Source organism: Temnothorax nylanderi, unplaced genomic scaffold (assembly GCF_030848795.1).
Source record: "Temnothorax nylanderi isolate EJ_2023f unplaced genomic scaffold, tnyl_v1.0 TNYL_tig0162_pilon, whole genome shotgun sequence".
Lineage (NCBI taxonomy): Eukaryota > Metazoa > Arthropoda > Insecta > Hymenoptera > Formicidae > Temnothorax > Temnothorax nylanderi.
In genome coordinates, this window is record NW_027249224.1 from 324,749 (window position 1) to 350,995 (window position 26,247).

Here is a 26,247-nt window from a genome sequence, read left to right on the forward strand (position 1 = left end):
CAAAAATTAAATTTCAATAATAAAAACGTTTAACTGATAAAAGATAAAAACTGATAAAGACATAATAGCACAGAAACAAGATAAAGTAATACAAAATCAATACGAGAAAGAAATGTGAGTGAGAAATATTTCGCTTTTACAAGATTATTTTACATACAGAGTTGAGAATCATATTTGGGTTCATCGCTCGTATATCCATTTCACACGATACGCGGCAATAAATTCTTCTTATATCTAACTATAAACATGATAAATAAAGCGTGTTCAACTTGAAGTTATTGCGCTCGATAGCGTACATACGTACTAAAGAATCAATCTTGTTTCCAACCCGTTTTCAATGAAAGAGTCTAATAAGATTTCACTTAACAAAATTGTTTCAATCAACATTGATAAAAAGTTCGGAGTATTTTTTTTTTTAAACAAACAACGTTTGTTTGATATTGCAGAAATTATGCTACGCAATCGTATTTCGATATCCAGTGTGCGGAAGTACGCAATATTTATATGAATAATTAAATATTGTAAATGATCGATGCAACGCGTTCGCATTCAATTTATAGCTTATTTATAGCTAATTTATATTTTTCAACGAGATTTCCGCGTCGAAATCGTCAATCACGTCAATTTGGCGCGATTTATGTGTCTCGTTTCGTTTCTTCCAATATCTGATCTCTACGTTAGTATCCGCTCTCTTCGATAAACTCTCTCTTCGGCTGCATTATTCGGGAAGTTCGAAGTTCGACCGAATATTTACAGGCCGTGTGCCGGGGACCGCGAAATTGCATAAACTTTTCAAATAAGACCGAATCTTATAAATTTGCGGCCGGGAACATTGTCCGCGAAAGTTCCGTGCCGCGCCGCGCCGCGCCGCGCCGCGGGGTTATTAACTTTGGGTCACACGAAACTATCAGAGCATCGTCAAAGTCGTTTCTACACTTCCGCAAGCCGATGTGGAAGACTAGTCCGTGAAACTCACGTCCCGTTTTCGCCCCGATTACATCATGCAATCTGATTACAGTAGTGATTACTGTCGTGCTTGAACGTCACCAAAGAGCCTTAAGAGCCTTTTATTCCATTACGGACGTGTATTTAGTAATGACTAGATCTACATGGTAGAAACTATATGCATAACCATATAGCAGGAAGCATCTGCACTCTCTAGACATAAAATATAAAATAAACTTCTCAATGGTAAACTCGTTACACGCGAGTGTGCAAACTGCAAATACAATTATTCGCAGGGTACATCGAAGTTGTGAACATATCGTTATTTATAAAAATACTCGCGCGATCTTACTCTTGTTTATTTTACTCAAGAAATGATATTCTTCTTCGTAATATTATATATGTGTAGTTTGGAACTTTGTAATAAATTAACGCGACGATACGCGAATTGATTACATAAATATTTCGGAGCAAAGATGGAGTTTTCAAAAGCAAGTTCTTCGTATCCCCATGGACTTTCAATCTTCCGCGGCGTTTCGAGATCAGTGTCTTGTTGCATCGAACTGTCTGGCCAGTAAAAAAATGAGCTTTTTATATAGTCTTATATCTTTCTATCTACTTATAGTCAGGCAGAGTTTCATCGTGATGATTTCTCTTTCATCTTCCGTGCTCTATAAGAGCTGGATAGATAAAGGATATTTCCTCTAGTAATACACGACAGTATAACAATTTTAAGAAAATGAGAACGCGTTGTCGGCGCTCTTATGCTCTTCTTTCTTTCTCTTCATTTCTATTGATATTCTATTGAACTGCAGAAACCCTTCTACCCAGACGAATACCGACATTACTTTCATTGTTCGCCCCGTTGTCATTATGTAGCGATGGCCTGTGTCAGCTATAAGGAGCTTGGCAGTGCTTTGTCATCCGACTCGGGATTGATACGGCGGATATGACTTTTGAGAGCAAATGCGCTCTTTGCTAATGTGACGAACACGAAACAGAGCTCGGGGCGTTCGTTATCGATAAATGAAGGTATCAAATTTGTGTACCATCCGTGATCGATAATTATTCGATGAATATAATCACAGTTTCATGTTGATATAAACGTGTTTCTACAAAAAGAAAAAAATCATGGAAATAATTCATCCAAATAACCGCTAATGCAGAAAAGAGCAATAACTCAATATTTAAGTAATAGAAAACTAACGAAATACTTATTGATAATATATTCATGATTATCTCGAGTAATATATTTAATCTTTCAAGTTTTTGTCACTGTGATCTCTTTTATCATATATATTAATACCGTATATAAAATTCAATATTACAAAACATGATTAAGCGTCGTTAGAAGTTTATTTCCAATCGCTAATTATATAGAAAGAATAAATAATTAATACGTATAAAAATTTAATGATGATTTTGAAAGTTACTTCACGAAATCAAATATATGGTATATTTTGAGAATCAGTAACGAGTTTATCAGAATATTATTTTAAGAAATGATATTATATCTGCCTAATCTTGTTATAATATATATTAGTCAATGATTATATAAGATAAATTATATAAGATAATTATAAAAATTAAATCATAAATGTAAACTAGAATCTATCTTCTGCGAGTTATTTCTATTATAATTTCTGTTATAAATATGGTTAATGCCAGGCTTATGAAGCTGTTTATTAATTTAAAAATTCAACTTATTTTCAACTTACGTTCACTCTCGACTCACGGTAATATTCACGATTCTACCGACTCCCAAGGACTTCGACCAAGGATGGTGCTGGAACAATAAATATACTCCATCATACATCAAGATGATAGTTAAGCCGATTGTATTGTAACGATCGGTATTCGTTATTTAGCGCGAACGTATACACAATTAATATTTCGAAGAATTAAAATTATTTTAACAACGCAGCTTTCGCTATTATGCAATGCGCTAATGCGCAGGATACGCACCGCGAATCATCGTAGAAATGAATTTGCGTACTATGCAACTTTTACGCAAATAACGAAATTCGCGTATACATCGCGTATTTGGAATATCAAACGTCAAGCGTAAATCATTTAGCGCAGCGGACGTAGCTGGCGAAAATTTACTGTCGTTTTAAGTTGTGCAAAATCCTGGAAGAACAAACAGTATGTGTTTTTCCTATTTTGGATTCCGCAGAATAACAGCGAAAACAATCTCCGGTCCCGTACACGGCATTGGCGCAAACAATGAAAAGCGAAAAATCTTTCTGTTAAGGGAAAGTAAACGACGCTAAATCGATCGCTGTCGCGTAAGCCGCTTTTTTTCGCCACGGGAGTTCTCGTTTAACAATGCATACCAAATAGTCGAGAGAAAAAAGTGCAATAATCGTTATCCGCGCTTGTCTGATAAAAAAAAGATCAGCGGGAGCGGCACACGGCACAGCTACTAACACTTGATACACCAGCGGGAGATTGGGGGATAACTAGGATTCCGGTGCGCGTTGAATGTAGGACAGTAGTTCCCAAATAATTGCGAAAAGATTTAATCGTGTTGACGGATTTTATATCCGTTTCAGCGATGTATTTGCACCCCTCTTGTTCAAATAAATATTTTAGTTTCTTTACATAAACTTTGTTTATCGCATTACTCGCCGAAAATTATTAAGAGTATGAAAGATAATTTTGGGAAAATTCAGCAACATTCTAAACTCAAAAGAAGTCTATTATATTCTGTTATAATATATATAATGTTTGGAAATTAACAGGATGCTTCCGTACAAATGAGAATTGCCCATGCTATCTTTATCCCAGTAATTAAATAACTTTTACTCGTGTTTCCGAGCCGCTGAAGATGGTTTCGGTGCCAAATTAGTTGTCAAATATTAATTTCAGATATACTAAGTTTTCTTGCGGCAGAATATGCTTAATAAAATTCAGAAAAGATAATTAATTAACGCGTTATTATTCGGTTTTGTCCATGGAAAAATAACAGGCTAATCCATTTTGTTTGATTTATCAATTTTATTGGCGGCAAAAGAACAATTATCAATTATATCCGTACGTTTATTCCTACTTCGCGTTCACACAATTTTATATCCGTTGACCAAAATTATAAAATGTGAATGTACTCATAGAGATTGCGTATATTGAATTAAATTAATTACAGTAATTGAATATACGCGTTTTGTAAATCCATTAATAAAGTAATTGAAATTTGTCTCCGTCGTTTTTACACACAGCCACTGGTACACTTTTATTAAAATCATACAATTTTAAACGAGTGTATATATGTTGCATTATATTATCGCGTTAAGTTTACAGGCTCTCATCACGGTGTCTGAACTGTCTGAACTGACGTATGGATCGCATTTTCTAAGACGATACCTTTGAGTCATAAGCGAAAGAAAATTCCGCGCTAAAAGACGAGAGCGAAGACTCGTTACCGCGAAACGGGCGTGCACTTTCTTTGTTCTCGCTCGATGAACAAATTAGGTTTCAAAATCAAAGGGTAGCTTTTCGCAGTCCGCGCTGCGGTACGCAGATCCGTCTAATCGGATTGCCGCAACAGCGCGCGAGAGGCACAATACTTGCGGTCTGCACTTGCCAGAGCCGTTGTCATTTTATTATTCTTCTTTTTCTCAATTTCAAATGCGAAACGTCCACGATCGCGCGCGCGAGCGCTCCCCTCGTCTTCTTCCTCGGCTTCTCGCGCGGTAGCCGAGACGTAACGCGAATTCAATTATTACTGAGACGGGAGGGAGAATTGTCGGGAAAAGCGCGATCTCGGGAGAGCAAAGAAATACTGCGGAGAGAGAAAACGAAGCAAACGCGTGTAGGAGCAGTCGAGGGGGGGGGGGGAGGGTGGAGGACGCGCCGTAGGAAACACAAGCTGGAGATGTAGGCTAAAACAAGGGGGATGGAGAACAAGCGGAGAGGATCAGCGAAACGAAACGCTGCGCCGCGTCGTACATTTTGTGTATACACCCGGAAAATGGCTGAAAATATCATCTTGCGTTATAAATATCTTAAATACCTAGATAGAAAGACTAACGCGTAAGACTAAACCGGCAAAATACAGAAGCGACAATGAAAGTTGATTTTATTAATGCGAAATACGTTTATTCGCAAATCGTGTTATAAAGATAATTTTAGAGTTATCTTCTCTAAAACGTTTTTTTTTAGCGAAACTATCCTATATGAGATAAAGATTGATAAAAAAAAAAACAAATGGGAATTTGATCTCTCGTGAATAGTAACAATATTTTCAGCAGTTATCGTTAATAAACGCGATCTCCGTTTAATATGTCCTTCAAAAAAATAGATATTTCGCTCTCGATATAACGGCGCGATTAAAATTGATTTCACCCGTGTATCGCTAAACGAAAATTGATTGTAACCCCCCCCCCATTTTCTTCTCCGCCCGGTTATGCAATTTCGCACGCCGTGAAACAACGTACACGCGATTGATCTCTTATCGCTCGCGGTTTTTTCCATAACGGCATGTGTCAACCTTCCCATGTCACGCGGGCAAATATTTGTCGAATTCATAGCAAAAACACGTTTCAATGGCACGCTCCATATGAGACCCAGACAGCGACGGAATTTATACGCTGCGCAACCATTTGTGTACGTCGCTATAGTGTCGCTATACATTTACTACGTGCCTGTACCACTGTCGGATGCAGATGTGGGGCTATATGACCGTCGACGGTCATGCAATGATTAAATTAGAAATAAATAGAGAGTCATGCTCATTGCGGCAAGTCCGATTTGATCAAGCACTCTGCTCCGTTGGAGTTGATTAAGTTCGCTATATCATTAAATTGCTAAATCAAACTTGCCGAGCCCATTAATCTTTCGAGATGTTATTTTTCGAAACTTCGTTGAAACACTGTAAACGACAGAAATTAATTATTATAACGTTAGACAACCTCAGTAACTCCCCGAAACGAAACTCCAATATGCGGGCGCCGATCTATTTCCGAAATTGGTCGGTTTAATTTGTGACAAAGTTTTGATTACTTTCTGACAGCATAGAAAGTGTACACTATATCAGAAGCTGTGGTTCGTACAGCCATTTATTTAAAAGATAAATCGGATATCTATATGTGCTGCTAAAAATATTTTCTACTATTTTTTGCTATTATTGCTTCTCTTATTCGTAATTTGTACATAGGAATTTATAATGTTCTTATTTAAGGTTTATGACCTATATCTTGTTTTATGTTGTATTATGTTTTAATGTTCTAAAAGTATAAGCAAGAATAAAAATTCATTTAAGTGAATTATAACTGTTCATTACAAGCTTGACACACAACTCTTTCATCATATACAATTTGTCCACGTTAACGCAATATCTTGTCATAAAAGCTTACGTATTTAGTTTGCGAGAGATTGCTTGATATTTTTTATCACAAAGATGACGCATTGCTTGTAATATAATAGTAACTGCGATATCCCATGCAATGTATCACGTTAACAAAGCGCGCAATTTGTAAAAATTAAAATTTGAAATAGATAACAGGCAGGATTTTATGCATATTTAACTTATGCATGGAAAGAGTTGTTATAAATCATTCGAAAGTACTGTTGCCAAAAGTACTATTCTGTTTGATATAGAAAGGTATAAATTAAGTTACAAGTTCCTAGAAAAAAAACCTTTCTATGTGTATGTCGTTCACGTCAAACAGAATAGAGCTTTTGGAAATAGTACTTTTGAATGATTTGAAATTTATTATTTAAAAGAAACTCCCGCGTAAATTACGAAGACTTGCGTAAAACATGACGAAGCAATCATTTTAATTCTTTTATATAGGATAACATTTACTTTATAGGATAACATTTTAAAAAAATTGAGCGGATTATATAAGATTCTTTTCTTAGGAGAGAATACGTTAAAATTATTATTATTATATATATATATAACATTTCTGAGCAGTGCTAAATTGTTGAGCGTCAGAGCACTTATGACGATGTAATCGGCGTACTCGTAACTCGACGTGATGCAAGGAAAACATGTTCCGCGAACTGATGTGAGTTTCCGCGAAGGCAAACACTATTTCAACCCCCCCGTGTATGAGGAGAGAGTTATGTAGGTCGGGGCGCGGTGGCGGTAGCTCGAAAATATTTCGTCATTGCGCATATCATACTGAATCTCGCGCCAATAAGAAAAAAAAGGAAGAAAAAAAAATAACGTCGTGACGAGCACGTTATCATCGTCGGTAACGAGATTCTATCCTCCCGCAGATAGGACCTAATCCGCAACGTGTAGCATGATGGATGTGTTTACGCGACGCCGCATCGCGCGCAGGTTGCAGATTTTCCCCGGCCGCTCTTCCTTTCCCGGCGCGGCGGCGCAGCTTTTTCTTTTCGTGCGCGGCTTGGTTTCCGGAAGCTAAGAAATGTCTCTTTTCGGGGAAGCCCCCTTAAATTTCGCCCCCATACCCTCTTGTATCCTCCGCGACGACGGGTGCCGACGTCGCCTTGAGTGAGCTTAACATCTCGGTTATTCGCTAGAATTGATTCCGGCTGAGGTGAAGCGAGAAAGTCAGTGTTTATTCAGGAGCTCCACCGGAGAACCACCGAGATGGGGCGAGATTGAAACCGAACTATTTTCAATCGAAGTGCCCGTTCCTCTGCCCACCTTGCCCCGCTGCCCGAACGAGACCCCCCTCCATCTCCTTCTGCATATTGCAAATCGAATTCGATCTCCGCTCGATATCCCTCGTAATCCCGCCTGCTTGGCACCTATAGCGTTTTATCGTGAGCCACGTCGAATACGCCGCGCCGCGCCGCGCCGCCGCGATTTATTTTGAGCAACAAATCGCGAGAAATTCCTCGATCTCACGAGCAGATCGATCGTCACGGTAAAAATCGTTTGCCAAAATATATATGCTTCTTTCTTTCGAAAATACGTAATTATTTGTCACGTTACATATGTGTTAATCACTTGATAACGTTGTCTAACTCGCAATGTGTGCTTATATTCAAACGAGTCGGACTCGTTATGACTGTGCGATGCAATAGATATAATTTTTTAAAATAATTTAGTTTGAAAATTGTTATTTATTAAAAGTTGTATTAAGCTGCGACATTTATATTTCTTTGAAAAAATACTTTATCGTATAAAAAGCGATGTATATTTTTATTTAACTCATTCATGTTATATTTGATATTTATTTTCTGAATGGCGAAGCCAGAGAGCAGCATTTATTACAAGAGCATAATTGGACATATTTTTCACGACATATTCTACCTACCACCAAGAAACAGCACTCAACTAAATTATATAAAGTCTGCTCAAAACACAAGAAATAAAAACGACATACGAGTGTTGTCTAATAACCTTATACATGTCCCGGAAGCAGTTTCAAGCAATCTCACACTCTTGTCAATTATTAATAAAAACTCTTTATTCTTTAAGAAACATTTATTTTTCTTTACAGTTTTCTTACATAAATTCTTTACAGTTTTTTAAATAATTAAATCATGTCGATTTAATTCCGGAGTGGGAAGGGTATTAATGTTCCAAGATAGCTGTGTTTCAAGTCCGACAAATTTGCGGCGCGCAGTCTATTAAGTTGGAATATATGTATATGTACAGTATGTACATTATAATTCGTTACTTCTTTACTTAAGTATAGAATATACGAACACCAACACCTTGTTACGGCTCAACGCTCCATTTTTCTTCGATTGATTTGTAATCTTGTGAGCCTTACTATTATATTTATTTTTATATTTTTACTCTTAATAATGAACATTTTATATACTCAACTTTTATCATTTTTCAGTTTTATAAATGACGAAAATAATTTATACTCGACTTTTATCATTTTCTAGTTTTATGAATGACGAAAATAATTTATAGTCGACTTTCATCGTTTTCTTAGTTTTATGAATAATGAAAATAATTCCCTCTCTGGCTTCGATATTCGGGAAATAAATATGATCTCAATGGGATAAATAAATTTGCACTTCGTATCCTCATGAAAGAAGTATTTGCATATTCTCCCATCCGACTTTCAGGAAATTTGGTAAACTCGTTGAAAATAATTTAGATGCGTTCTTTTTTTTCATTTTCTTTGATATTCAAAAGATGTTGATAGGAAAAAAAACGATTTTTTATCTATGTAGAGAGGATAAATGTCAACAGATAAAAGCTTCATCGTAAAGCGAATTGGTGTCCCGCGTTGACGACGAAATGAAATCTGGGAGCAACCAGTTTAATGGAAGTAGAAGAGTTAAGGGGGAACGCCAAGCTTAGCGTCGGCGTCGTAAGTTTTAACTAGCTACATGCCGAGCAAAAGCGATGAAAGCCGAGGTATTAACGCGAATAACAAGACTACCCGTAGATATACATAGGAACGTAATTAGCCCCTAATTAACCCGGCAAATACGACAGGGGCATCGCTGTATCGTTGTGATACCGCGCGCATCATTCCTTAGAAAATAATTTGATAATGGAAAATAATTTGTGGTGAAACTACTTAACCACAGATGCAAAATACTTTGATGCTTTAGTTTGTGCTAACATATTAAATATGTAATAATATTTCGCAAAGTGACAAATATATGCACGCCTTTCTTTATAACAAAAAAGTGAACAATATATGAGCGTGAGCAGAAAATTCTTGAAGATATAATCTTCTATTAGTTAATATACAACCCTGCCAAAATATATAAACAATTGAAAACATTGTGATATTTAATTTCTAATTTATATTAATTATAATTTATATCATATATTAATTCTTCGAGGTACCGCGAAGAAAACTTAATAAAAAAACAAGAGCATAACAACAGAGGCAAAATAAGGAAATTTACGACTTTTGAAGACTAGGTTGAAGGTTCATATTTGCGCACTGTACATTTTCTTTTTAGAACGATGTAAAAATTCTGCATCAAGTATTAGATAATACTTTTTTTACTCTCTACAGGACAGCGCGACGTCAATTTCATATTTTTCACTTTTACGATGAACATTAAATCAAGTAAATGAAAGAAAAATTATACCAGGAAAGTTTCCGGTTTAAAAATATAATATAATTTTTATATCAATAAAATTGGTATCGAATCTCGCTGACTACAACGTGTCTTAATAATATCTCGCCGTATAAATTAATCTTTGAAAGTGAGATATATACTTGTATGTGCGTGCGATAATCGCGATAAAATTTTTTTACCGTTGTATAATCTAGTATAGTAAGGTCCAGTGCAATTCCCTGAGAAAAGTTTCGCGAGAAATGCGCGGCGGAAGCACAAGAAAAGAAGCGAACGTGACGACGCGGGCGGTACACGAAAAGCACGGAAACGGTTAATCTCGTTTCGTACACTCATAATTTTTCGCGCGCATTACCTGAAGTAACGCTTACTTTCGCGAGAATGGGAGAACTTGAGCCGCGTACGGTTAATTAAACGTCGCCACCAGTCGCCGTGAAATAAATCACCCTGTTCGCGGCTTGGTCTCGCGGGTATTCGGTCAAAATCACTGGGTGATATATATTTCCTTTATTTCGATGATACTGGAAAAGGTAAACCTTATACGCGCGCGTCGTTGAAAAAAAATTTGACATTATTTGGGTATAAATAATTATTTTTTATACAAAAAATGCACAGTTATAAATAATATTAAAATGATAATGGAAAATGGAAAGTTTGATTCGTTTTATGTAAGGTATCGAAAAATATGTTTAACAATTACATTTCACTATAAAGTCTCTTTCGTTCGATTCCTTCCGTATCTCGCGTATACTTTTTACTCATCGAAAAAAGTCGCCGCTTTAATCATAAATCTCTCTTTTTTTCTCTTCCTGCCGCGGGCAAAATTGCTAACGCATTATGTATGGTCGTGTTAAATAAAAACTAGAAACGGGCACGGCGCCACGAGGCGCCGCGCCGCACCGCGGGGTCGTCGGGAGGGCCAGCGGTCAGGTCACGGTTGCGAGTGATACCACATCATAGCCATAATGCCAGTTAATACGCGTCGAACGCGTCATGTATTCGAGGCAGAGTATCGCGCGCGTCGGTGTTGCAACCTGAGGGTAACGTAGCCGTAGTGCGGGCGTATATCCCAGCGTGAGAGGAGAGGATAACCCGCGCTTTCTCTCCCTCTCTCCCTGCCCTCTCTCTCTCTCTCTCTCTCTCTCTCTCTCTCTCTCTCTCTCTCTCTCTCTCTCTCTCTTCTGCCATAGGTGTGCGTTCGGTCGAATGTCGACGGTAGTGGTTGGGCGGGGCACGAGTCACTCACAGCTGTCCTCCACATATGAACACGCATGCGAGGCATTAATCATATCGAGAACACCCACCCCCTCGGTTTGTCCCCTCAGATTTCCCTATCCACTCCTACCCTCGCTCTCTCTATCTCTCTCAGTCATACTCTTCGGTTACCTCTGCGCCTCCTGGTGCAAGCTCGGTCAGCTCTGCCAACGTTCACAGATCATGCACATGACGCATACACGGCAGCGAGAGGCCTGCCGTCGAGAGAAGGAGGGGTTGGGGAGGGGAGGTGAGGGGAGAATGCCTAGGTGAGCACCTACGATGTGCGCTTGAAGTCGAGTTTAATGACGATGTCCATCACAGTTTGCGGTCGGTGAGAACAGTCGGTCGATCGGGAGCGCGCGTCTTGCTTTTGCAGCCTTTCCGTAGATTGGGTTGCCATCGTCGACCGAACTTTCTCACCGAAGGACCTCTCGAGCGGGGTAGAAGATCGATTAATATGCACGCGGGGACGAAAGGTGCGCTGAGAGAATAAACCCCTTCCCCTTCTTCGCTTACCTCTAACGGAATCGGAAATGACTTCTTGACAGGATCCAACTACGATAGGACCTTTCCATTCTATAATGGATATGTATGCGGTCATGAATCGAAGGATCGTCACGGAACTTTTTCGAGTAATTTTGTTAAATCTCTTGCTAGAAAAAAAGGACATACAATTGGAATTTGTACGAAAATACCTTCGTATTTTATCGTGTATAAAATCTCGAGCACCGTTAGAAAAGATAAAGGCGACTTCTATCGGTTTCTTGAAAGAGCTAGATAAGCGAAGATATGAGAAATGAGAAAGGCGTGCGTCACGTGGATATTCGGTACAAGATTTTCTCAGCACCGTCCTCACCCGAGAAGTAAAGTGAGAGAGTAAACTACTCCGCCTCCTCACACACGTGGGAGACTCCTTTCCCGAAAACACGACGTTTACGATCGCTCCTCGCGTACGACCATTTCTCAAGCGTCGACGTTAAAAAGAAAGAGAGAGAGAGAGACACACACTCGCGCGGTTTACCTTGGCGTAGACATCGCGAAAACATGCGGTGCACCGTGCACGTACGACATTATCGATCGCGAAACGTCGTGTGGATATCTAATACTTGGGAATCGAACACCATCGCCTCGGAAGAAATCACGCTGGGTATGGACAGCTATTGTTTACGATACTGTGTCCCGTAAATCAGTGCACATATACATCATGTCTTGAACGTTGTAAAATCGTGCATACACTGGGTGCTCGATTCAAAATGGCACAGCGCGGTACCGCAATTGGGAAGGCATGTCGACGATGATGGTGCTAACAATTCAAATATTTGAAGATATAAATTTCAAACACATGTAACGTCAATAACGCGAGAGGAAATCCGAATATTTCGGTGGGGACACCGTTCGCTAGTATGACCGATTTACCTTGAATTGATGGTCGCGGCGCGGCGGTGGCACGCCTTGGCATAAAAACAACCGGATGAATTGGGAAGAGATATACTTTTCCTTGGAAAGAGGCCAGGGACGAGCTGTCTTCGTTATAGCGCGGACGTGCGGATGTCATGTTGACCGTTTTGCCTCCTTCCAATCGTTTTACGTGTACCTACTCACCTTCGGTGTATAGTACGCTTAAATTGACTGTCCGCTGCGTCGAGCCTTCACGGCGAGCGTTTACGAGGTTCCAGTGCTGTCTCGTTACTATGCGCTAGCGTAAGTAAGCTCAATAACGCGCGAGCGGCCTTTCTCAAGGCGACCGCGAAGAGTGGAAGAGGCGCGATCAACGTGAAAGGCAAAGATATCATCTTATCTTACCCGATACTGTCTTACGCGTTAGATATTTTTAACTTCTATACTTCGCGCCCTGCATTTCTGATCCCGAGACTTAAGAAAGGAAGTTGTTGACACATAAATAGAAGAGTAATTTTAGAAGAGTAAGTTAATTAACCCTCCATTGCCCTCGTTCACCAAACGAACGTCAGTGCCCTCGTGTTAGCCCTGCGCCGCGCTTGTATGTTTGTCACTGTATTAGTGTGATATTGTCAAATAGTTTTCTCAGATTAAGGGCAAAAAGTTTCAGAGTCAACTTTTATGCCACATCTATGCAATTAAAGAAATAAGATGTGATGTTAGCGCTCGCTTAAGGGGGGAAACCACTGTGACGGCCGGAAAAAAAAAATGCTATTTTCATGAATTTTTTTTCGCGAGAAATAATAAATTTAATCAAATTGGTTTGTCATTTTTTTAAAGTACATATATTAAATATATTGTAAAAAAAAATCATTAAAAAATATTAATATTTGCGCCTTCAGCGTGTGGTGCCTCGAAACTACATTTTCGTAGCTGGGCGCTCGCATATCTCGGTCAATTTTTATCCGAATGACTTGAAATTTGAACAGAATGTTTATAACAAAATTGTCTTCAGTTAAGCGTACAATTTTTTTGATTGGACAATTAGTTTTTGAATAACAATTTAAAAACATTTCAAAATTTTCGTCTAAATCTCGAATTTTTTTTTAGAACTGCGCCATTTTGTTAACAATTAATATTTTAAAAAATCCGTACGCTTAACTGAAACTACATTTGTATAGTTTAAAATGACACCAAAATTTTTCTTTTAGACATCCCGTTTTGACGGAGCACGAGCGCCCGCTTTTTTTGCGGAGGTACACGGCACCACACGCTGAAGGCGCAAATATTAATATTTTTTAATAATTTTTTTTTACAATATATTTAATATATGTACTTTAAAGAAATGACAAACCAATTTGATTAAATTTATTATTTCTCGCAAAAAAAAATTCATGAAAATAGCATTTTTTTTCCGGCCGTCAGTGGTTTCCCCCCTTAACACGAGGGCAATGGAGGGTTAAGAAAACACAAATTTATTATTATCTTGTCTTCAATCCCATGGTTTATTTAGCGTGGATATTTATTGTTGACGGATTCCTCATCTATCTCAAGGATATATTTACCGATATCCACTGTTGCAGTGTGTAAGACCGTGGTTGCAACATTAGATCCCTTATATATCTGATACGTCAACAGCGGCTAAATAGATTCACGCGATGATTATTAGTGTCTATACATAAATCATAGACATCAAGATCGCTGGACATTTTCAGTTAGCTATTTGTTTTATGCGACATATGACATGTTTTATAAATTTATAATATTATCAGTTTATGTTATTTCGAGGTTGCAGCGCAACATCCAAAACAGTTTTCTTCCAAAATATTCAATATTTCTGACTAAATCAGCGCATGTCATTATACTTATTTTCAGTAGTGCAATATTTTGTTAACGATTTCTGAACGATCCGAATATTGTGTGAATAGTTTGCTATTTATTGCAGCATCCGAAATAGGTTTCCTTCCAAAATATTCAATGTATACATGGCTAAATCAGAGCGTGTCATCATACTTATTCTCAGCATCGCAATGCTTTCTTAACGATTTATTAACGATTCAAATATCGCGTGAATAATCGAATAAAATAATAGGGAAACTTCTCTTTTATTTTTAATACACAAAATTACGTTAGTACGCTATTATAATCATCGCAAATTACATTTATATAATAAATTAAAATATGTCGCTAATAGAGCATAAAAAAAAATCTCTACTGACCACAGTGATCCGTAATGAAAGCTTTTTGTAAAGCCAATTATAAGCTATTTAAAGCTCTTTTAGGTAAGTACGGTAAAGGAAGAAGAAAGTATAGTTCACGAGACGAAGAATGCGCCTTGCGTGTACGAGGAAGAGAGGGTAGACCGCGCTTTGTATCGTAGTGACCCGGGTTACGAAGAGCGGGTCGTTGATCTAACCATACCGCTGCCCTCCTTTCCCCCCCGTGTCAATGCATGTGCAGAGGAGTAACGGAGTAACGCGGAGCATCGACTGCTTCCTCGCCGGTATCGGGGCTTGCGGATTACCTTTATTATGCCACACGGGTTCTCGCGAAATTACGGTGACCGGCCGCGACCTCCCCGTTGCATACCCCGACTCTCTTTGAAAGCCGCCCCGCTGTCTGCTGCCGATGGGTGTAAGAGGTATCGCGCGAACGCGGCTGAATACGAATCGCATGATTCGTGTCGCGTTATCTGCGCACAGAGCGACCATTGGCCATTTCAGATACGAAATTGGGGCGAATACCGCGGCTGCGGCCGTTTCCGCGGAGTTGCGGCTAGCGTTGATCTCACTTCAATAACGACGGGCGAACGTTAAGGACAATATCATGACTACAAACGAGAGACCACTCGAGAAAAGTTCGGGTTATTGCGCATTGTCAAAGGACAGAGCGCGGAACAAAAATTACGAATAAAATAAATAAATAAAATCAGTCAAATAAGAAATAATTAGTTCGTCTGTAGATAAATTATAATAATTCAGTTTGAGGCCAATGTGGACATGAAGGAGGGATATAAATGCGAATTATTTTCCTTTCTACGCATTTCCAACGGTTTTCCATTTGACTTTTTTTACATAGAAAAACTCCTCGCTTGATGTTAAATATCAGCTTCGACTTTTACGAAGGTTTTCTTCGGCCAGATTACGAACACGTTTCCTTCCACTCACGCAAAGATTAAAACGGATGTAACGCTAATATTAGAAAATATTTGCAATATTATTAATGAGCCTCTTCTAATTATAAATCAGATTTCTCTCTTAATAAATAAAAAATCGATATTGAAATAAATCTGTTACCGTAGAAACCTAACGAAGCGGTATTTTTTTTTATTTTGTTAAAACTCTCGTACAAAGTGGACTCTCTCTCTCTCTCTCTCTCTCTCTCTCTCTCTCTCTCTCTCTCTCTCTCTCTCTCGCGAGCTCTCTGCCGTGTAAATTTAATGAAAATTATCTTCTGCCCCGAGGTATTCTGAGACTTCACCGACCAGATTCCTCCGCCTGAAACGATGAGGGTAGGAAATCAGAGGTAACCGACTATCGCGAGCTCGGTTAACGTCTGCAAACATTTAATGATTATTAATTTAATGTTGATGTACGCGTAATAACGCATTGCGTATTTATGTATCGTTCCTGGTTAAATAACTGAAAAATGTAGAGGAAGGGGAAACGGCTGTGCTGCGGAAAGAAACGCGCGTGATGTTATTCCATTGAAGGATTGTATTTACAGAACGCGGCTGGCAGACTCGCCAACGCGCGAGCACGAAACACGTGCGACTTTCCACGCGTGGGCGCGCGAATACACGCGTACTCGTTGACTAAATAAACACACGTGAAGACGCATGTCGTTCCAGACTCCGAGGCGTCACCGGGAAACGGGCTACTACCGTGGGGAATCGATCCACATGTTAGCAGCTGTCTGCTGTCGGACTAAACCGAAATGTTATTGCACACCTATCGCGCTAGTACATTTCAATTTGCATTAAATGATGAACTAGCGAAATGACAAAGCAAACGGTAGGCGAATATAGCGCACAGTTACGACCGTAATTAGGAATCGTATATCATTGACCTTTTTAAAAATCACTCGAAACTGTCCGTATATTCGTAAAACATCTTCCACCACCTCTCTTTTTTTTCCAGTTTATGCTCGCGTTTACGCTTACGATAACCGTAATATTGTCATCTAGGTTAAAATAATGAAGTAAATAAAAAAAAATGGATATTGTGCTCGTAAGATATTTTTAGATAAGAAGGAACAAGTAAATGGCTATTTTGCAAGCGACATAATTTGTCTCTTTTGATGCCGGCGGGGAAACTCACTTGCGGTCAAGCTTCCTGCTCAAAAGAATGGTTTAAAAAAACCACGGGAGGGTTTAACATGTCATTACTTTGTGCCGTTGGAAAATAAGACCTTTTATAGAGGCAGCGCGACTGCAAGACTTGGTGGTGGCTTTTAGTTTTGAGCATCACAGATTTTCTCGTTTCCCTTTAGAAATGCGATCTGAATAGGAGGACAAAATTGAGATTATCGCGTCGCGTTCTGAAAGCAGATTTAACCGCTCGAGAAATGAACATCTCCAGTGGAGAAGCGCCCGTGCTTCCGCCGTTGACGTCGACCGAATTAAAACGGATGTGCGGCGTACATGAAGAATGAATACAAAATGGGGAAAAAGCTCGCAAACATGTATAACACGATGGTTATTACGAGGCTAACTGTTGTTATTTAATGCGAATCCTGATGTTAATATGTACCTCCCTTTTTCCCGTGCTGTATTATAGGATTTTTCGGGCGATTATACGGATGGAGGTCCTATATATAATACAAGAGTCCATTAAGCGCGCGATTTAATCACGAGTTCGATTATGTGAATTAAAAACGCGATCATTTAAATTCGCTTAAGTATTATTATGCCACCAATATCGAGAATGGCTCCGATAGGATCTGTTTAAAATTTCAAAACAAGGAATACGCGATCTACCGTTCGAAGGTTCCGATAAGCCTCGCGGTTATCACTTGCTTTTGATCCGAGGAAGTGGTGCCATGGTTTCGGTTCGCAAAGGAAACTGCGATTAACACGCTCTTGCTGAAGAAAGGAACGGAGTTTGGGGAATTCATGTGCACGTTGGTATTCGCATCTCCTCGCAAAATTCCAAACTTTGCGCAAACTGCAGAACATTGGGCGACGCAGTCGGGCGCAATTGCAGTGTGCGCTGGGTGTGCTCAACATGTTGCACTCATCGACGGAAGATTCGCACACGAGCCATTAGACGCGAACGGCGCGGCGGCAAAACGGGCCGAGAAAGGAGAGTGACGACTGTACGTGCGAGCACTAAATGAGGGTCGCGCGTTTCCGGTACGGCGGAGAATCATGACCCCGTACGATGCTAGATATACATACGGACAGACCGAAACGACACAGACGGAATCGGGCGAATCAAATATATTGGCTCGTAAAAACGTTGATGAAGCGCCCGTTTATGCGCGCGAGGTTGATGAACGGTTGCGGCGTCCGTTAATCCTTAAAACGGGGCGGTTTACACAAGAACGAATCTGTTTTCGCTTAATGAACGATTATACGGTAATAGTTAGACGGCTTTTGATGAGCGAGATTAATGATGAAATTAAAAAATGCTTTTTGTGATAGCGATCCTGTGCTAATTAATATATATTCGAGTGCATACGATCTTTCCTTGTGTGATGATATTATCTTTATGATATTTCGCCTTCGTTTCGGGCTTGGTGAAGTTTCCTCGGCAAGTCCATTCACGTATTGCAAGTTGACTTACAATCAATTTATACCGATATTCATAGTTCGTCTTTATATTTAAGACCGTCTTAAGTACAATCTTAAGACGGTATGAATCACAAAGCCGCATTAACATCTTAAGACATTATTTAAAACGGTTTTGAAATAAGAACGGACGAATACTTTAGAGAGAACGCCATTTGCGGTCAGGATTGGATCTTAGTAGCTTAATAGTGTTATTTGCGTGAATTTTATGTATAATTCATCGCTCTAACAAACTACTTACTGTTACTTTTGGACTTGAAACACAGTCTCAATTAAAGCTAGAACATCGCATAATTAAATTATCAATTTAATCACACTAACGCAAATCGTTAGAGTATTAGAGATATGGAAAGTACGGGATATATATAGGATATGTTGCGAAAAATACCCCAGCCAGGCTTCGAACCCGGACCTTCCTATATTACGTACGGGCACCTAAACCTAAACCAATTCGATCACCGAGGCATGTTGACTTACACAAGTTGATAATAGCAGAATGGTATCAAGCGTGGATATGTATTAACGAAGCAAATCATAATAGTATGATATTACAATACGCAATATCTAATATTATTGCAGTGGAACGTACAACTAATATTTCACAATCAGAGCGACAGAATGTCGCTCGCGAAGCGAACAAATTATTACAAATGGCCCCCCTCGTTCAAAGCTCGTAATAATAACTCATGAATTCTATTCGCGTATGTATGTACATCTAGCACAGCACAATTCGATTTTATTAATACCTTTCTCGTAGCAATAATATTTAAATTGATGAAGTTTAGTTGATCTTCTCTTTTCCTCGTCTCGCGGAGTTTACATTATTTGAATACTAAGAGCTGTGCAAAGCTTAGTACAAAAATAATATTAAAACTAGGTTAAGAGTTGGAAGTGATGTGAGCTCGTGTTGACAGTTTTGCGATTATATTTTACATTTTTTGCATTGTGCTAAATTCACGAGCTGTAAAATTAGAGTGCAAACGATAATTATCCAGTGCAGTATCTCTTTTATCCATATGAAAGGGTAATATTCCCGGGGAAGCAGACATTTTACTGCCGGCTTTATTAGACCGTTTGTTACGAATGTGCCGATCGTGCGTATGTACTTATCTAAACTAGGTGCATCCTTCTGCGCAATTTCCAAGATTAGCAATTGCCGGTCCGTTTTATGGAAAGTGCTCACATTCGAGTGTTACGTGCGTGTGCACAATAAAACGTTAGTTAAAAAAACATCGTGTGCAAGCAAGGAATGTTGCGATGCAAATGTTATGTAATAAATATGCAGCTATGCATGGAAAACAATAAAAATAGAAAATAGCATATAGATAGAAGATTCGATATCGGATGGGGGCAACACCCTGTTTACCAGAAAGCAAATCTGTTTATCCGAAAGATTAATTTGACTGTTAAAACAAAACGGTCACGTTTCGAGTGGCGGTTTTGGCCGCGCCGAGTTAAAGCGACCGTGTTTCGTTGTGTATCGAGTGAAACGTCTATCGGATAATAAAATTCGTAATTATATATAGGAATGGAATCGTAGCCGCGAGTATTAGCAGCGTATCGATGATATACCGCCATTCGGATACGTTCGGGCATCGGACATTTTAATGTTACGGTTAGCCGGCGCTATAAACAAACCCACCATACCCTGAAATGAGCGCGCGATGCACGAGCTGCACGGAATTACTGCCAAGCGTGATTAATTAGCGGACGCGGTCGTAATTCCCGCATCGTTCTTTCGCGGTTCTAAAGTGCACTGTTTCACGCAGTACATATAACGTTGCCGTCCTATTTTGAAATACAGGTTGCGCCGGTGGCAAGTGATATAAATCAATAGCTCGCCGCAGGATTACATCAAATATATTATATTATAGCCAAGCCAGTTTCGATATTTCTACGCACGCGCGCCAGCTCCTGCCCTCCCCCTGTTATTGTACTTGGTTACATTTTTAACGTAACCCACATAAATTATTATAAGCTCAGAAAGGAGCGTTGTAACGTCAGCGAAATCAAATCGAATTTCAATCTCGACATATTTTTCGCGACGGAGGAATAGGAGAGACCGGGGCTCGTTGGCACCGTTTTCACAATTTCGGCACTTGAGTTTTCATACAACTAATTATCATGATTAAACATTACTAATATGATAGAGAGAACTTTCTCTACATTTTCATGCCAGGAACGCTTCTGTATACTGTATAGTTTCTTTGTAATAAGTGAAATACGAACATGCTGCATTGTAGCCAACTTGCCCCGATAGTAGGGTAAGTTGGCTATGCGACAAAAGTCCATGTTAAATTAATGAAAACGTAATAGAAACACAAAACGGGTAACAGATATGTACTTCTTGATAAAGATTGTATCTCCGTCTTTCGGAAGAGACGTTAAACCGTTGGTCCAAAAAGAAAGAGGGTTAAAGTGAGAGGAGCGTTCCTTACAAAAACGACTTACAAACCCTGCGGGGATAAGTGCAATAAAGATAGTTTATGATAAAGATTGTATCTTTTAAAGTTATTTTGTAATAATCGAATAGCAAAATGCTGTTGCAGAAGAACAATTGTAAACTATTTTAGATATAGCTTTCTTCAATATAAAAATATTAATATAAATATATATCTAGCTTCTATCAGCATTGTAGGTAGCAAATCACATGCTCACATAGGTCTCACGCGCGCGGCAACAACAAGTCAAGCTAAGCATGCCTTGATATGAGCCAACATACCCCATCCCTACATACGTTTGATTTCAGTCATTTTCTTACAATAAATTACTGTTGTTCCTCAAAATGACATGTCGTATAATAATAGAAACTTTTCTTTTAACGAATAATACGTTACTTTGATTTACTTCTCAAGCTGAAGAGCATTAATACGATATTTTGAAACGCTCGAAAATTTACTTGCCACCTCTTGAATTAGAGTTTTCTCTTTTTCTATTGTAATACTTGTTTGATTTAAATAAAACTTTGGGAAAAGCACCTATATCATAAAAGAGATATTTTGTGATAACTTTTCCAATATTTCTTTCGCTATAAATACATAAACGGGACGCATTGCAAACTTGCCTCTTGTGCCAACGAGCCCCGGTCTCCCCTACCTTTTCTCCGGGAGAGGGCTTAATTTTCTGTCTGCTTTGGACACGTTGCGCTGCCGATCGCGAGACATGCGATTAGAGAACGGAAAACAGGAGGCATTATTCATACCACTAGCACTTTCACGTTAGTTTCGTGATTAGTTTTAGCAAATTTCCCCGACACGATGCACGCGCGTGAGAGCACTGGCGCAGAGTATTGGCTTCATCATGGACCTCATCGCAAAAATTCATTAGCTTTGTACCTACAACACGCGCGCGTTAGCTACTTCGGGCTTCTGAACTCTGCGGGACTTTCTCTGCGTTGCGTCTATGTATTTACCGACGCGATACACAGGCGTTACGTTTGTCGTTGTAGGGGCGGCGGATTGCCTTTCCCGCGCGCCAGTTTCGGCAGCGAGACCATTCGCAATTAGTGGAACTTCAAATACAGCCATTTCCGGATGTTTGTCCGCTTCAAGTTTATTTGTCTCGTTTGTTTGAGAAGAAACGGAAGGAGAGGCAGCCTCGTGTGTCGATAGGTGTACAGTGGAATATCCGGATTATCTGGCGCTCGATTATCCGAACATTGATTCCTTGGCAAATATAACGTATAAATAGAACTTTTTAATTTGTATTAAGATTTATAATTGAATAAAATATTATATGGCGAAGCTATTTCTGTGAATATCTTCTGTGAGAGATTTTACCTAAAATAACGTCCTTCCGTTGTGATACCCGACTTTTGTATTCACCGTACGGAAAAAACATGATACACATGAAATATTTAAGTGTTAAAGAGCCGGGTGAAAAAGAAGAAAAAGTTTAATTGCTCGATTATCATGACAATTTGAATTCGTTCCGTGGTCTTGGCGCGAGGCGGCTTTCCGTACGGCTTTCGCTGCACAATATCGTGCGCATAGGATACGTGCTCCATGCGGGAAGGCGCATTTAAAGCCGCATTACATAGACAGTGGTCGGCGGCGGAGTGACGCGGCGTAATTGCCACGGCAATTACTGCCGACACATTTCACATGCGCGATGTAACAGCAACGCGTTGTTTCGGCGGCGTAGTTCAAATTTTCGGTGTTGGCCGACACGCTTCAACTGCGAACGGATAAAAGCAACGACTGTGCGAAAAAGCCGGTCACCGAGTGCGGCCGGTATGTTGCGCACGTGCACATTAACGCCTACATGCCCGATATCCTCCGATTTTCTCTCGCGTCAAATAATTCGGAAATTGATCTAGACGGCTGCGGCTATCGTAACGCCTATAGTTCCGACACGTAAAGTCTTTTAAACGAACTTTTCAACAGTTGTGCGACAGAATCGACGCCCAAAGCGAGATAACTCGCGTGAGGTAATATATCGCTGAAAATCTTTTTTCTTTTCCCGGGGTGACATTTTATCGGAAAAGTTTTATATTTTATGTCATAAAATCGAACGACAAACAGGAAAGTACACGATTTCGTGAGATTTAACGTGTCGGAAATCGCGGTATCGCGAGACCTGCCGAATTACAATAATGCATTATACAGGTGTCTATCGTAGATACGAGATGAAGTAGGTGTAACCGCGGCAACATCTAGCCAAATCTAGCGCATCGACCGAAAGCCAGCGATACAGCGACGAGGCGCGTTAGAGGCCCGGAAATTACACGGTGTATCTTTTTCCGATTATAATTAATGGACTGGGTATCGCTAGTCGGCTTATATTAAGCCGCGCCGCACCTTCCGGACGGCGGATATTTAGCCACCCACACAACCGCGTCCAAGTTATTATTGTCGGGCCCCGGTAACGTGAGCCGCGCGGCAGCTCAATCTATTTAACGGCACCCGAAATTTCGGCGCTATCTTGCCGGCCGTGTGTAGTCAAACGCACACTCCCGTTTCTCCATCCAACGCCCGCGGAAACCAACTTGGCCTTACCGTCATTTCCGGTCGCTGGGCATAGCTGGTAATGCGAGGCGAAGCTTGTTGGACTGTAATAACGCCCAACTAATTGAGATGGATCTGTGGATTCTCGAGCTGGTTAGCCGACGAAAAACATTGCCACAGGTTCGTGCGTTTATTTCAGTGTGCACGCGCGCGCGAATGTGCGCGAGCGCGTCACATGTATTAAGCAAAGGATTACAATTGATAATGCATCACGCGAATCCGACAGTCGATATCGCGTGTACGATTGCGAATAAAATCGTGAAATTCACGGGCTTATTTATCACACGTATCTCCACCGTAATAAAGTAAAGTATATATATCGTAATAAAATATCGTTTTACAAACCTCAGTCAGCGTTCTAATTTTTACAGTCCGTCGATTCTGGTCTAGACGCTTTCTGATATCCATTACATCTCCGATAATTAGTGTTCGCAATTTATGAACGGATACGAAGCAGTATGCTCGATAGCATGTGAATAATATGATAAGAGCATTTTGCGTCTCTCATGCGTGAAATATTCGACAAACCAATGACATAATAGTAAACTTAAAAATTGGAGGAGATAGTTAATGAAAGCCTTATACATATGAGCTCAATAATGCAATCAAGAATTTTAAAGCATAAGGTAAATGTACCAATGCCTGGACACGTACCTATGTCTGGACATTTTCATTATGTTAGTCCTTAAAGAAGTTATAATGCGAATTGAAATCAAAGAATCAAAGATAAAAATATTTTTCTTGTATTATATTTTTGTCTTTGATTTTAATTCGCGTTATACTTGTTAGTTAAAAAGTGATAAAGGTGTCCAGACATAGGTCTTAAGTGTCCCGGCAGTGGTACATTTACGATGTCTCGCGAAAGCTCCCTTGAAAAAAAGTACGCGCGAGATATTTGACGTACTTCCATCGATCTCCTTATTAATCCCGATCACGGCTCGCTCTCCAATTTTATCTTCTTTTCTGTAAACTCGTTCGCTCTCATTTTTCTCGCGCTGCTCCCTTTTTCGGCGCTGTTTGCTTTCTGAACACGCACCCACATTTTCCCTCACGGAACCATCATTACTTAGAACCAGTTATCAGTTCCGAACGCGATATCTATTTCAAAATCTTTATAAATGGTATAAAATTGATCACCTATTTTAGCTGCGCATTTAAGTATGCATGTTAGAGGCAAAAAAGGAACGGTTATTGTTACGCTGTCGTTAAGCACATTCATAACTTATTGTTAGACACATGATTCGTGTGACATAAATTGGGATAAAATTTAATTTAAAATTTCATGTGTATATTTTGGTATTCATGTTATAGAAAATTCTGATATCCATTTTTTTTTTACATTTTTTGACATCCATCCCCTTACAAAAATATTTCACCGCTTTACATCTCATATAGATCGTTTTTAGCCCGTTTTTAGCCCGTTTTATCATTTTTATGTCCGTTTCTTGCACTCTCAAGCACGCGCAGTCTACTGCGAAAGAACATGATGAGTATACGCGAGTATGCGTATGAGTATTTTTGAGTAGGTAGATTGTCCGTTTTTAATACTCGTTTTTCAATCGATGAGTGACAACACGTTAATACATTCCTTTTTTACTCACAAGGATGAGGACGAAGTAGGTTGTCCGTTTTCAATACTCATTTTTCAGTTGATGCGTGACGATACGTTAGTACGTTCCTTTTTTACTCACAAGAAAATATCCGCGGATTTCGCCCGATTTTAACCCTTATGGTACATCCATCGAAATTTCTCATAAATTCTGAAAGACTCCCACTCCTTATCTCCTCCTTATCTCTAAATTGAAGTACATTTATTCTACAAACTTAAAAACTTTTTCAAAGTGTACCGTAAGGGTTAAATGTTTTAGTACTTACACTATTTATCCTTCACTAATAGATAAGTGGTACGATGTAATATTCAAATATTCGCGAGAAATTTGCATTGAACGTTTCTATAAGTGCAATATGTTTTGTGTGTGTGTGTGTGCGTATGCGTGTGCGCGCGCGCGTGGTGTGTTCATACACAGTACGTAATATGTACATACACAGGCCGGTATTCATAGTCGGGTCTTATATCCAAGATCGTCTTAAGTACAGTCTTAAGGCGTCATCAGCCAATCAGAGGGCCGTATTAGCATCTTAAGACATCACTTAAGACGGTCTTGAAATAAGAATCGACTATGAATACCGGCCACAGTAGAGTATCTACTATTTTAATCTATTACCCCTTTTGTGTGAATATTTTTGACTCCCTCTTATTCTTTGCAGAATAAAGTTGAATAAAATATCTGTTCAGATGAAAGTTGTAATGTATAATGTACCAAATATAATTATTATGTAATAATTAATCTTTATTAACTATTATGTAATAAATAATAATTAATGAATTATGATATTTCAAAATTTGCAATGTGAGTATTTATGAGTGCTAAACGAGTATTTTGTACTCGTAGCTGAATGTACATTTTTACACCTCAAATTTACACACAGCACGTATTTACCACTCAAAAATACTCATAAGAATACGTTATTATTACTCGGATATAGGTACTCGTACGCAATCCGCTTTAACCACTCGTTTTTAAGCAAAAGGGCCGCTTTGCGCCCCAAAAACGGGTCGTACTCATTGAACCAAATGCACGTTTTTACTACTCAAACTGACCGTTCTCGCGGTCCAAAAACGGTGAAAAATTTTTATAAGGGTCCCAAGTCGAAATTTTAGACCTATTTTCGACCTGAATTTTCTAACATCTGTAGATGCTAGAGGATCAATGTAGGTTTAATTTACATGGAAATTTTAGTCCTACTTAGCGTTTCTAAAATAGCAGAAAACGCACAAAATGCTACTTGTAGGTTCTAAAGAAGACT

At 39.3% G+C, this 26,247-nt stretch overlaps 1 protein-coding gene across 2 annotated transcripts in view; it reads right to left on the bottom strand.

The window, feature by feature from the left end:
- The window catches only part of Kek5 (kekkon 5), a 95,892-nt gene that overhangs the window by 17,514 nt on the left and 52,131 nt on the right, over positions 1-26,247 (bottom strand). For both annotated transcript variants that reach the window (XM_071715373.1, XM_071715374.1), the window contains one exon: positions 2,664-2,731. The gene's annotated coding sequence lies outside the window, so the exon portion shown is untranslated. The remainder of the gene's footprint in view (positions 1-2,663; positions 2,732-26,247) is intronic.